Raw genomic sequence first — 14716 nt, forward strand, 5'->3', positions numbered from 1 at the left:
CAAGCCAGCATTTCCCCAAGCCCACACTGTGGCCACGATGGCTTATGCTGACTCTAGACCAGGCCTTCTGAGCTGGCAGTAGACAAGTCACATCACATTTCTCTTTGCCCCAATTTCCTCATCTGCCTAATTGAGAGAGTAATCCCAATCCTGCCTTTAACGCAGGGTTGCTGAGAGAATCAAATATAAAAGAACCTTAAGAAATATACAGTACCACAAAATAATGCATTATCATTACTGTCATCATTACTATTACAATTACTGCTGCTGTGTATCAGTCTTTTCCTGATCATCGGATCATCATTAATCGATCCGATCCTACAACCTATTACCTAAGAAATGAAGAAACTGAGGCTGAAAGAGTCATGGCCCCCACTAATCCCTTTATTGCCTCTGTGAATTCAGGAAAGACACCTCATCCCTTAGGCAGCTGCAGCAGCTCTGAGACATGTAATTTGGCAAGTAGAATGGACGCAGGATGATGGTGAATTCCCACTCACCCTTGACTAGACAGCAGTACGCATGACACATCTTCAACAATAGGTTGCAATGATCGGAGCAAAATGTTGAGTCAATTGATTCAATAAAGGCCAAACTAGGACTCAGATGAAGGCCTGCTATATTATACAAGTCATGAGCACCCCAGGGGGTCAATTGTCCGCTGCCCACCCTGAGCCAGTGGCTTCTTTGTGGTGACCACAAACACTGGTTGTCCTTCCTACACACTCAGCCACTTGCAGCTCTGTGTGGGGAGGAACAAGAATGATGCAGAAGAGCCGCACACCTCAGGGAGTGCTTTACCACTGCGAAGGAGCCCTGCGAATCACGATGCACCAGCCTCAGAGCTGAGCCAATGCAGAGAGAGGAACAGAACTGTACAGACCCAGACCTGTTTACATGAAGGAACATTCTTGTAGCGTAGCCTGATAAGTCTGTTGCTAAGCCTGCGTGGCTTCCTGTTGCAGAGCACCTGGCTCTCAGCTTAGGAAAGATAATCACTCTGGGAAACGGCTCTGCTCAGGAGACCTGGCAGATTGCTTGCAGTCTAGGGTGAAACCTGCCTTTCAACAGGACTTCACCTCTTCCCATGTCGGACAAGAGGAAACCGAACCCTTGAAGGGAAGGGTTTGCACACACACAGTCCTGCCGAGCATCTGCAGCCTTAAGTGACCCTCGGGGAAAGGAAGGTGCCCGGGAACTCCCAGTTCAGTGTACCTCCTGCACAAAGACCTTAAAGTTCCCTGCTGGGACAATGAGAGACACAGGGCACTCCAGCAGCTATCATCTGTCAGTTCTAACACCAGCCCCTGTCCCTGTTGAGGTCCAGGCCAGGGCCAGGCGGAGAGATCACACAGCACTGGGGTGGGAGTGGGGGCTGTGGAGGGCAGGGAGGGGGAAGGGCTTTGGAGAGATGAAAACAAATAACCGGCATTGTTATCTGACTCCAAAGAAGATGGCCAGGGAGAACTGGGTGATCCCAGCCAGAGTGAAAGAAGGGCCAGTCTCCCCTAGTCATGAAAAAGTTTAATGAGACTTATTTAAAGCCCATTTTGGGGTCCTGCTGAAAAATAATACTAGCAAGTTTTATTTTTTTCCCATAAGAATTGCTTCCTAGGGATCTCTCTCTCTCTCTCTCTCTCTCTCTCTCTCTCTCTCTCTCTCTCTCTCTCTCTCTCACACACACACACACACACACACACACACCCCATCCCGACAAATTCACACATTGCCCCCAAATCCTGCCATCCTTTACATTCCCACACTCCAGGCACATCTACCTCAAGGATGCCACCATTCCCTGCACACACACAAACTGCAGCAGGTCTAGTCCCGGAGGTTAGTCCTGCACCCTTTGAAATTCCAGACTTTGAGGCAATCCAAGAACTTCCTCCACAAGGAGTTGTCCTCCACATAAACAAACAGCACAGCCTCTGATCCCTATCATTCTCCACGCTGCTGCGCCTGAGGCAAGGCAGCTCCGTAAAGGCAGAAGCTACCAGCTTTCTTTAGTCCAGGATCATTAAGCTTTGGTGGGAAGCAGCAGCCTTCGGCAGGGCAAGGTCACCGCACAAGAAGGGGGCTGTATCCCCCCAACCTTGCCAGATTCTCTCTGATATGTTAAGTCCCAGTCACTTGGAGGAGGCAACCCTGGCCCTGGGCAGATTTCCCTCTGGTTACCAGCTCACCCAGAGCGGATGGCTGCTTTTATTGCCAGGGAGGCAAAGCATTGCTTCTGCACCTATCAGCTAGACAGGGAAAGAACTGACTTGCAGAAAATTATTCCCACATCAACGTGGGCTCTACCCAAGAGCCTGTCTCCCCAACCTCATCCCGGCTGCCGAGGGTTAGGGCACAGCAATACCCACACACATGCTAAAACTGTCAGGGGGAACCTTTTGCTGCGATTAGAAACCAACCTTGAAGTTAGCAAGGATCTGGAGTCCAGCTCTGAGTCCTACTCCCTGGATAGCCTTGGCCAACCTGAGCCGCGGGTCTCTCCTCTGTGGATGGAAGTCACAACTTCTTTCTATCTTACATAGTTTTGTGAAGGTCACAAAACACTCCACCAACTACAAACTCCAAAGCAGATGTGAGAAATTCTCATGATGAGAAACTATCAAGGAAAGGAGGAGCTCATCCATTGGGCCGTGAACTCCTCAAGGGCAAAATCTATGCTGTATTTAGCTTGTCATCTCCAGTACCTGGAACAGAGACTAGCACCAAATTTTCTGTAGTAAAACAGTTGGGAAGAAGGCAGGCAAAATGAAGGCAACCTTGTGTGAAATTGTGCACTGAAGGTGACAGAGCAGGTCATTGTGGGGCTGAGGTCAACACCCTCTGACCCCTTGGATCAGTGCTACATTCATCAAACACTCAGGTCTATTGCAGGGACAGTCAGTGAGTGTCACACCAGCCACAGTGCAGGCCAGAATCTAATGGGTGTACCATTCCCAGGAAAAGTCCCATTACAGGCCAGGCAATGCCTAGGAGATCTTCACAAACTCGACTTGAACATTCATTCCAACTCCACGAAGGGAACAACCAGAAACAAGTGCACACCATGTTGCAAAGGCCTCAAACCAGCTCATCTTATTCCTTACTTGAATTGTGCAAAATAGAAAAGTCACAACACAGGAGCCACTGGGTCTGGCGGAGGTTAGGTCATAGAGCCTAGAAGCATATTTTGTTTCAGACTGTCTTTTATCATCACTTACCTACTGACCAAGCGTCTGAGAGATCACCAGCCCTCTCTGATTCTCAAAATTTCCATCTGCAAAACAAGAAGACAATCACAATTAATCCCATGAGTCCTCTGGACTAAAATGCATCACTGATTTTATACCTAATGTTGGCTACCAACTCTCCATGATCCCATGGAGCAGAGGAAATTGCCCATGGTCACGGGTTGCAAGAGAACTATTCAGAAAATGAAGTGTGATCATAAAAAATTAAGCATGGTAATTAATAGTTATGTTGCAAGCCCGGATGCCAATGGTGCCCAACTCCCAGGACAGAAAATTCAGCCTTCCCATCATTTGGGCACTTATGTTTATTTTTCATAGATGTTAATCTGTGAAAGGCCACTAAGAAACCAGAAGAAATAGAGCAAAGAAAAGGGCTGCAACCTCAACATACTTCCTTCCACCATTCTGGGATACTTTTCCAAACTTATTTTCTTGTATACATGGAGTTCAGCTCTTTTCAGAGCAGAGCTATACAAATCCATACAATTTAAAAGTACTCAGTGCCCAGCAGATTATGATTCTCCCTCTCTGGCCTCTGGTGTTAGAGCAGGATTGTTGCCTTGGTTGCTTTATTTCTTTCTCTTAGCTTGGTCAGTTTCCCCAAGCTCTTTGGGTCTGAGGTCTGATCTCTGCCCTCACTGGCTACACCTGAGCCTGGCCGAGTGAAGAGCAGGCAACCTCAGCCCTCTGACTGTCCTTCTCCAGTTGGGATCTGCTATCTCATCTGGAAAATAAGAAAACTGACCAGCCTATCACAGATATTATTTTAACTTAAAAAAAAAAGAGGCTACAGAAAGAAAAGGAAACTCATACATTTGAGTCCCTACTAAGTGACAGCTATTGAGCTGATAATATCTGCAGACATTATCTCATGATCCTCATAAACACCCTGGGAGATTTTTACAGCTGAGAAAACTGTAGCTCGATAAGGCTTAGTGATCCATCCAAGGCTTGATGCAGTAATTTGGGCACCAACATCACATTTTTTTACCATATCCATGGGTTGCTTCTACTATCATTAACTTTTCCAAAGTAACTCATATATTCTTGTTTAACTTTATTTTTAAGGGATTTTATTATTTTAAAAAATGTCTACAGCTCCTTTTCTGTGCCCCCCACCTCCCGCGCCTAGTGAAAGGTAGTCTTGCAACTGAAAGTGGATTCTGTAGATACAAAGGGGATGCTAACAACTCAGTTTATACTTATAACCATTCTACATACAAATATCCATGAAGTCACAGGTCTGAGGTGCTGTTTATATACCTTTTTCTAATTCTTATTATAATAGATAACTCTTGACATTTAAAATGCTCATCCACTTTGCCCACCACCCCCTCTCAGTGCCCCCATTACATTTTGGGGGGAGGCTGGTGTAAGTTCCCTCACTATACTGTGACCTCAGAACCTCATTTTGTCATATTTTAAAGCTGAAATAACAAAAGCACCTTATGATATGTCCAAAGTCACACAGCTCCTTACAGAAGGAACCAGGACTTGCCCTGTTAACCCAGCGCTCATGCCAGTCCTCAAATTCCAAATTCGCATTTCTTTAGCATCTGACCACTAATTAAGTTTTATTTCCAAATCAAGGCAAGGTCATCCAGTTCTGTTACACTGTCAGCTTCTCCAAAAAGTGACTAGATTGTATCAGTACTTATTTAAGATCCCCCCCACCAAGGGCCCTTGGGTAAGAAGCTGCATAATTTCTAAAACCAAGTTTAGAAAAATGTGAACTGAAAGTGATTCTTTGTTCAAAGATCCAAGATAGTAACCAAGGAAATGGAAAGGGCTGGTAATCTAACACCCAGGAATGCCACCGCCACTGCAAATGAGGATGAAATCCCAACTGTCAAGGGATGAGCAAAAGAGTGGCAAAGTGACTGTGCTGGACACTGATGGAAGCTGTGGTGGAGTGAGCTTTGGGCAGCTCTAAACTTCCACTTCCTGTCATCTGGTTTAAAATTAATTGGCATGAATATTTTATGACCAGCAAGCAAATAGGCTGAAAGGCTTATAGAAATGGCCTAGACCTTCATCATAAAGTTTCTTATTTCTACATGGAAGAGGAGATCCAAGCTGGGCAGAGACAGGAAAACAAACAACTCTGATTATCCCCTCCCAAGCCAAGGACACCTTGTCCATGAAGCCTTCTCTCACAAATCTGAGCTGGAACTACTCATTCACTCATGACTGTCTCTGTTACATTGCAGTTATATATTATCTTCTCTTTTTAAACTATTATTTTTTTCTATTTATCCAAATATACTAAATATAGTTAAATCTCACTGACTACTAGCAATACCTTTTATATATATTTTCTCCTAAATCTTTTTGTAAGAAGACACATGGACATTCACACAAGTCACATTCACATTCAGATCCTCTACAAAATAGGATCATATTAAATAAACTCATTATAATAACTCTTTTTTTTTTCCAGCACTGAGGATTGAAGTCAGGGTCTCATGTTTGCTAGGTAAGAACTCTAGCACCACTGAGATACATTCCCAGCTGTTTTGTTTTATTTCGATATAAGGTCTCTCTGAGTTGCTGAGGCTGGCTTTGAACTTATGATCTTCCTGCCTTACCCTCTTGAGTTGCTGGAATTATAGATTGTGCCATTGAGTCTCACATAATCTATTTTTTCACCTATCGAAATAGCATACTTAAAAATGGTTATATAGCCAGGCTCAGTGACGCATGCCTGTAATCCCAGAGGCTCTGGAGCTGAGGCAGGAGTATGGCAAGTTCAAAGCCATCCTCAGCAAAAGTGAGGCACTAAGCAACTCATTGAGACCCTGTCTAAGGAAAGATCACAATGAACACATCTGAATAAGAAGATAATTAGAACCTATTTTGAAAATCTATACAGCAATAAAATAGAAAATATCAAAGACATCAACAAATTTCTAGAGACATATGACCTACCCAAACTGAAAGACCTACCCAATTTAAACAGATCAATTTCAAGTAATAAAATAGAAAATGCCATAAAAATCCTACCAACCAAGAAAAGCCCAGGACCCAATGGATTCTCAACCAATTTCTATAAGACCTTTAGAAGAATTAACACCAATACTTCTCAAAGTGTTCCATGAAATAGTTGAGGAGGAAACACTTCCAAATTCATTCTATGAGGCTAATATCACCCTGATACCAAAACCAGACAAAGGCACATAAAGGAAAGAAAACTTCAGAATCCCTGATGAACATAGAAGCAAAAATTCTCATTACAATTCTGGCAAATCACATACAAAAACATACTGAAAAGATAGTGCACCACAATCAAGTGGAGTTCATTCCAGTAAGGCAGGGTTGGTTCAACATATGGAAATCAATAAACACAATTCATCTTATCAATAGAATTAAAAACAAGAACCATATGATTATCTCAATAGATGCAAAAAAAGCATTTTAAAAAATACTGCACCCCTTCATGTTCAAAACACTGGAAAAACTAGGGATAGTAGGAACATACACCTCAACATCATAAAAGCTATATATGCTAAATCCAAGGCCAGCATAATTCTAAACAGAGAAAAATTGAAAGCATTCTCTCTAAAAACTGGAACAAGACAAGGATGTCCTCTTTCACCACTTTTATTCAACATCATCCTTGAAACTCTAACCAGAGCAATTAGAAGAAAGAAATTAAAGGGATACAAATACGTAAAGAAGAATTCAAACTATCACTATTTGCCAATGACATGATTCTATATTTAGAAGATCCAAAAAATTCCACCAGAAAACTTCTAAAACTAATAAATGAATTTAGTAAAGTAGCAGGATATAAAATCAATACCCATAAATCAAATACATTTCTATGCATCAGTGATGAATCCACTGAAAGAAAAATTAGGAAACTACCCCATTCACAATAGCCTAGGAGTGGGTGGGGGGACTTGGGAATCAATGTAACAAATCTAACAGAAGAAGTGAAAGTCCTCTACAATGAAAACTACAAAACTAAAGAAAGAAATTGGAAAAAAACTCACAAGATGGAAGAACCTCCCATGTTCCTAGATAGGCAGAATTAGTATTATCAAAATGGGCATACTACCAAAAGCATTATACAGATTTAACACAATCCCATCTAAAATCCCAATGACTTTCTTCATACAACTAGAAAAAGCAATCATGAAATTCATTTATACAAATAAGAGACCCAGAATAGACAAAGCCATCCTTAGCAAGAAAAATGAAGCAGGAGGCACCACAATACCAAAATTTAAATTATACTACAGAGCTATAGTAACAAACCAGCATGGTATTGGTACCAAAACAGACATGTAGACCAATGGTACAGAATGAAAGACACAGAAACAAATCTACACAAATATAGTTATCTCATACTAGACAAAGATGCCAAAAACATTCACTGGAGAAAAGATAGCCTATTCAACAAATGGTGCTGAGAAAAATGGAAAGCCACATGTAACAAAATGAAATTAAACCTCTATCTCTAACCCTGCATGAAACTCAACTCAAAAGTGGATCAAAGACTTAGGCACTAGAACAGAGACCCTGTGCCTACTAGAAGAAAAAGTAGGCCCAAATCTTTACCCTGTTAGCCTAGGTTCTGATTTCCTTAACAAGACCCTTAAAGCATAAGAAGTAAAATCAAGAATCAATAAATGGAATGGATTCAAACTAAACAGCTTCTTCTGAGCAAAAGAAACAATAATGTGAAAAGAGAGCTACAGAATGGGAGAAAATCTTTACTACATGCACTTCAGATAAAGTATTAATCTCTAGGATATATAAAGAACTCAAAAACCTTAACACCAAATAATAATAATAATAATAATAATAATAATAATAATAATAAATCCAGTCGATAAATGGGCTAAGGAACTGAACAGACACTTCTCAGAAGAAGCTATATAATCAATCAACAAATATATGAAAAAATGTTCAACATATCTAGCAATTAGAGAAATGAAATTAAAAACTACTCTGAGATTTCATCTCACTCCAGTCAGAATAGCAATTATCAAGAATACAGGCAACAATAAAGTTGGCGAGGATGTAGGGAAAAAGGTACACTCATATGTTGCTGGTGGGACTGAAAATTGGTGCAATCACTATGAAAAGCAGTATGGAGATTCCTCAGAAAACTTGGAATGGAACCATCATTTGACTCAGCTATCCCACTCCTTGGTTTATACTCAAAGGACTTAAAATCAGCATACTATAGTGATGCAGCCACATCAATGTTTATAGCAACTCAATTCACAATAGCTAAACTATGGAACCAACCAATCAATAGATGAATGGATGAAGAAAATGTGATATGTGTAGGTGATGGAATATTACTCAGCTTTAAAGAAGAATAAAATTATGGCGTTTGCTGGTAAATGGATAGAGTTAGAGAATATCATGCTAAGCTAAATAAGCTAACGCCAGATGTTTTCTCTGATATGATATTACTAATTCACAACAATGAGCTAGGGAAAAATAGAGATGCTTTATATTAGGTAGAGGGGACTGAACGTAGAGGAGGGAATATGGGGATAGGAAGGATAGTAGAAAGAAAAAGACATTATTACCTTATATACGTATATAACTACATGACCGATGTGATTCTATATGTACAATCAGAAAAATGAGAAATTATATCCCATTTATGTATGATATATCAAAGTGCAAAAATGCAATCTACTATCATGTATATCTAAAACAAAAAAAAAATTAAAAAATGAAGCTAAAATCTTGGTGACATTTTGGAAGTTTTCATGAAAATCATTTTTTTTCTTTAATTACTAAAAATTGTATTACATTTATAAAAACAAACAAACAATAAATAAATAAATAAAGTAAGTACAAAATAAGGTTGAGGATGTGGCTCAGTGGTTGAGTGCCCCTGAGTTCAATCCCCAGTACCAAAAAAATGGATATATAGATACATAAATAACCCTCTACTTATAGATGTAGAGATTATTTCCAAATTTTTTCATAATGTAAATACTTTGATACTTTGTACATATTTCTTGCAAGGTTGTTTGAATATGTACTTAAGCTATATTGCTTAACATTTTGAACAATTTATAACTACCCTCCCCCGCAAACAACAACAACAACAAAAAAAAAAAACAAAAAAAAACAAAACTACACCACATTTAATTTCTACCAGCAATATATGTGAATGCCAATTCTGGTTTTCATCAATATTAGGCATTAGCATGCTTTTCTAAAAAAAAAATGCTCTATCAATGTGATAGGTAAATGGTACTTTGATGTTTCAATCTGCCTCTCTTAAATATAGTTAAACATCTTTTTCTACATTTCTTGGCAACTGCACTTCTGTTGGGAATTTCACGTTTTTTATCCTTAACCCATTTCTATATACAATGTTAGTCTCTTGTTGGTACAAAAGAATTCATCATTTGTCTTTCGCTTGTTGTTATAGTTGTTATTATTGTTGTTATTTTAACCTTCTTCCAGCATGTTCAGTCACAGGAAGGGCACCACTGTCTCTTAATTACTTCCACTAGAAACCTGAGCTCCTGTCTTAACATGTCCCTGCATGTCACTACCACAACCAATCACTAAGTCCTAACAGCTGTACCTCCAAAGATGCCTTAGATCACTATATTTTTTCTTCCTCTCCAGCTCCATTACCCTCATGCAAGCAAGCCATCATTATCTCTCACCTGGACTTGGGCAGTCCCGTCTACCTGGTCTCCCTAATCCTCCACTCTAATTCTCTCACCATCAAAGTCAGAGGGATATATATATATATATATATATATATATACACACACACACACATATATACAAGTTGGATTATCTCCCCTGCCAAAAATCCTTTGAAAGCTTCCTAATCCAATAAAGATAAAGTGTGACCTTGTGCCTTACAAGGCTGCTTCTAGAACCTGGGTTCTGTACTTCGTGGGTTGCTAATCCATTCATCCCACCTTAGTCTCTAAGTTTGAGCTATACTGGATTCCTTTCAGGTCTTGAAATGGGTCACAGCCTTTCCTAGTGCCATTTCCTTTTGTCCTAAAGGTCGTATGCTCTGCTCTTTGCCTGCTAACCCAAGTCCATCCTTCAGGACTGTCTGCTTAAACACCATCACCCCAGAGAAACCCCAAACCCCCAGACTAAGTAAGCTCCCCTAACTATGTACAGGTCTTTTCTTTGCAGGACACACACTGTGATGGAGTGCTGCTTGGTGTGGTTCATTTAATATGTGGCAGACTGAAAGGTCCATGAGGACAGAGACAGGTCTCCCTGGTCCAGCATTCTCTCCTTAGAGCTTGGCATGGTACCTAGCACATTTGCCAAGCACTCAACAAACGCTCACTGAATTACTTTCTTTCTCAAAGGAAAAACAAAAGGTAAACAATTGATCTACTCTAAGGACCAAGCAATCAACTCTAAGTTTTAGTAAGAAATTAATGGGGGTCTTTATTCAGAAAGCATATAAGGTGGCAAATCAGACCTGTTCTTCATAAGCCAGGCTCTGACCTAATCACGAATGACTGTCATATCTCCTTCCAGGAACAAAATTCAAATCCCTGGCTTTGGCAACCACAAGCTCACCAGAGTTGAGGCATTTCGAAAGTGAGGTCCATGCCTTTGTCCTTTCTGTATCTCCCTCCTCTATCCACCCTGCTTTATCCATCTTCAACAAGTGTCTCTTCAGTGAATTTACGTTAAGTTATATAGTAATTACATCAAATCCACCAGCTTCTCTCCTAACATTTAAAAATAAAAAATAAATTTGCATTTCTAGCATTATTGCTTTGATGATTTTGCCTTCTATAGATCATATGTATATTTATGAATATTTTCTCTTAGGGTATTTTGATGAATTGAAAGGAAGAAAAGTGGATTATATGTCAGAGAGGCTCAGCGCTTTACTAGCTGCCTCTTTGCCCTGCCCCAAAGTGAAATCCGTCCTCAACATTGCATTCAGTCACTGAATTTAGTGAAATTAAATTGCTTTTTTTTTTTTTAACATTGGATGTCTGCTGCCACTTAGGTCCTCACTCCCCCTGCTCCCTTTCTTAGAGGGTCTCTGGGATGGAAGGCAAAGAGCAAGTTGTGCTGTAGATCCACCATTTCTTTACCTTAATTTGGTCTCACAGGGCACCAACTGGGGCTGAGGCTCCCACTGGCTTACCCATTGTATGCCATGGTTGACCTGGGTCAACACCTGCAAGGGCAGGGCCCTGGGACTCACTAAAGCAGGGAAGGAGAGAGCACAAGCTAGTCTCCTTTCTGGAAGTCTCTGTTCCCTCTGCTCAAGAGGCCCTGGAAAACCTAAGACTCAGAGATGCTTCTTGAGCTCTATATAGCTGCTCTTCAGGTGCAGTAGCTGATTTCAGCTGATTATATATTTCTTGATATAAGTGAAGCTGGTCATATTGCCACCATATGTCTGAGTAAGGATGGGTGCTTACCAAGGACTATGGTCTATAATTTCCAACATCTTCATTGCTTGTATTTGTTTGTTTGTTTGTTTGTTTTATCCTGGATGTCTGCTGCCAGTTAGGTCCCCAAACCATGTTCATTTTAGCTTTCTTCTGGGTATTTCAGAGTCAAAGATTTTGTTCTTCTTACTCCCTCTTCGTTAGATTTCATTTTTGTGTGTGTGATCAGAATGGTGTGAAACAATTTAGGATGAGAAAATTGTACTCTAGCCACAAGACCTCAGCCCCTAACAAGCCAGCATGGCGTGGGTGAAATCCTGATGCATTAACTGGCCTTCTGAGGACCAGCCACGCCTTCTTTGGGTGCCCTTCATGCTCCCAGCTGGGAAACTCTGCATCAAGTTGCTTTCAGACAGAGAGAGTTTTCTGTGCTGTTCAGCAGAGAAAATAGTTTTCATCATGTGCATGGAAAACATGGAAAGTCTAATAATGATCCAAGATACTACATGATATTGTCACCTCTTTTCAAACAAGCCATAGAACCATGTGAGGGAGTCTTTCTAATTTTAACAAACCAACCATGTGAGCTTTTCTTTTTTTTTTTTTTTAAGTTGTAGTTGGACAAAATACTTTTATTTTATTTATTTATTTTTATGTGGTGCTGAGGATCAAACCCAGGGCCTTGCATGTGCTAGGTGAGCTCTCTACCGCTGAGCCACAATCCCAGCCCCATGTGAGCTCTTCTTGAAGGATCAGCTTCTCCACCCAGCAACTTCATGTTCACCCTTCTATTCAACACTTAACTATTTATTCTGTGTCAGACCCAGACCAGAGCTGGTGTCTAGAAAGCAGAAAGGATACCAGCCTAATCCATGTTCAAATTCTGGTTATAACCCAAGTTGAGTCACGGGACACTGAGAAAGTTACTTACTCCCTCTGAGCCTTAGCTTCCTTCTCTGTAAACCAGGGATACTTACTCCAGTCTTACAAGGATACTGTGTGAATTATATGAAACAGCATTTCTCAAACATCTAGATGGGTCCTACAGAGCAGTCCTGAAGAACACTCCCTGCTTTTACATTTCTACCACTAAGCATGGTCCACAAGATGTTCTCCTTCACTAAAGGACACAAACTGGTAGAATGGGAGAGCCTGTGACCTACAGTGAGATCCACCAACGAAGGTTCAGTTCTAATGGGGTGAGAACAGGCAGGTCAGTCTTCCTGTAAGCCTTAGGAGCACAGTCTTTGCACAACAGAAAGGTCCACGGCACTGGGCGTGAGATGCAGACCCATTCTGAGAAGGGCCTGCTGAAGAGGGGGAAGTGGAATGCAGGCATGGGTGCCAGGCTCTGATAATGGGATTGTCCCTACAGGGGTTTTAAGCTGGGCACATACAGGGCCAGATTTGTCATTCAGATCATCACTGGTTGCAGCGAGAAACAGGGCTGAAGCAGAGAACCACAGAGCCACAGCTGATCCAGACCCAAGGAAAAGGTCCCTGATTTTGCTCCTGGGGTCACTAATTTCCCCTCCCTCTCTGGCTCCTCAGCAGCATAACTGCAGTGGCCCAGTTAGCAGAGGCTGTGGGTCTGGCTTCGTTGGCAATACCTTGAAGAATAATTTCAGGCATCAACTGTAAAACCCTCCATGCAGCCTGTTCCGACCCTGTTGGTGCAGGGCAACCTCCACAGCAGGCCTGGAGCCATGGGCAGGCTGGTTGACTTGGTGCTTCAGCCTTTACCAGTTAAATTAATTCAATATATTCGGTACTTTTTTTTTCTTTTTGTCATGGACCCTGTGTTTATTTTTAAGGGTATTAGTAGACTGAAACAGATAAGGTCATGGGCCCAAGAGGTTTATAGTGAAGGATATTTGGCTGTCCTATAACCTAAAACTGAGGGCTGGGGTGTATTCAAGAAGGGCCAAGTGACAGTTATGTGAAAACAAAAGTAGCACAAGGAAAGCTTCATGGTAGAAGTGGCTCTTGCCTGGACCCTGGAGACTAAGAAGGCACCAGAGCACCATAGATGGCAAAGGGCACTCCAAGCTGAGAGCAGCTGTGTGTGGAGAAAGTGGAGCTGCCCGCTGTGGCTGGATCACAAAGGATGGATGAAGAGGTGATAGGGGACAAAGTCATGCCAAGAGGGGCCTGGTGTCACTCACTACTTTCTTCCCTAATGCACAAGAGCAATGGTCATTTAAGAGCAAAGCAGTAACTTTTATTAAGTGCTTACTACGTACCTGGTAATGTGCATGACATCATCTCTACCTGAACTCACTTTATTTAAATTTGGCTCACTACTTCCATCCGACAACTGAAAAAACTAAGGCTCAGAGAGGTTCTGTGGCCTGCTGAGGCCACAGGGGCAAGAGTGGAGCCCAAACATTTGAACCCCAGTCCAAGGATCCCACTCTGTACAATACCATCTCCCTCAGTGCTGGGGACATAGGTACAAGCTTCATTCTAACAACCAAGCACATACTCCTTACCCCCGTCATCTGTGTCATGGAGTCACATTTTATTTCCCAAGGAGAGAAATTAGCCACATATGCCTCTTTGTAACAATATTATAAGTAATTCCTAAGGATATATATTTGATTGAAATCAACCACCGCTGGTGACTGCCTGTGGGCACTGGCAGTTATAATGTATAAGGCACCTCCACTCCAGTTTTGTGGCAATCATCACAGCAACCCTATAAAGCAGGTTTCACTTCCCAAGGTGTATAGTTGAGGACATGAAGCTTGGAGAGGCAATGTGACTTGCCTCTAGGAACAAGAAGCAGGGGGCCTGGTGCTCAGACCCTCTTTTAACTTCAAACTCAGCATTACATCAGTTCAACATTCCCATGGTCTCCCTCCAATGGGTGCCCCTTGGCTGGCTCCCATGTCTGTAGGTGGACCTACCTCCCATCAGTGGTACAAGCTAGAAGCCCAGGCCATCCTTAACCCCTCTCCTTCTCCTCCACCCCCAGAGCTAACCCATCATGGAGTCCTGCTGGTCCTAACTGCTTAAGCTCTCCCATTTCGGTCAACATCTCACCATCTCTGCCTCCACCATCTTCATCCCAGCCACAGTCATCTCTCACCT

At 41.7% G+C, this 14716-nt stretch overlaps 1 protein-coding gene across 15 annotated transcripts in view; it reads right to left on the reverse strand.

Annotated features, from left to right (window-relative positions):
- The window catches only part of Tenm4 (teneurin transmembrane protein 4), a 2824428-nt gene that overhangs the window by 577557 nt on the left and 2232155 nt on the right, over positions 1–14716 (reverse strand). For all 15 annotated transcript variants that reach the window (XM_078046757.1, XM_078046770.1, XM_078046771.1 and 12 more), the window contains one exon: positions 3216–3271. The gene's annotated coding sequence lies outside the window, so the exon portion shown is untranslated. The remainder of the gene's footprint in view (positions 1–3215; positions 3272–14716) is intronic.

Source organism: Ictidomys tridecemlineatus, chromosome 4 (assembly GCF_052094955.1).
Source record: "Ictidomys tridecemlineatus isolate mIctTri1 chromosome 4, mIctTri1.hap1, whole genome shotgun sequence".
Lineage (NCBI taxonomy): Eukaryota > Metazoa > Chordata > Mammalia > Rodentia > Sciuridae > Ictidomys > Ictidomys tridecemlineatus.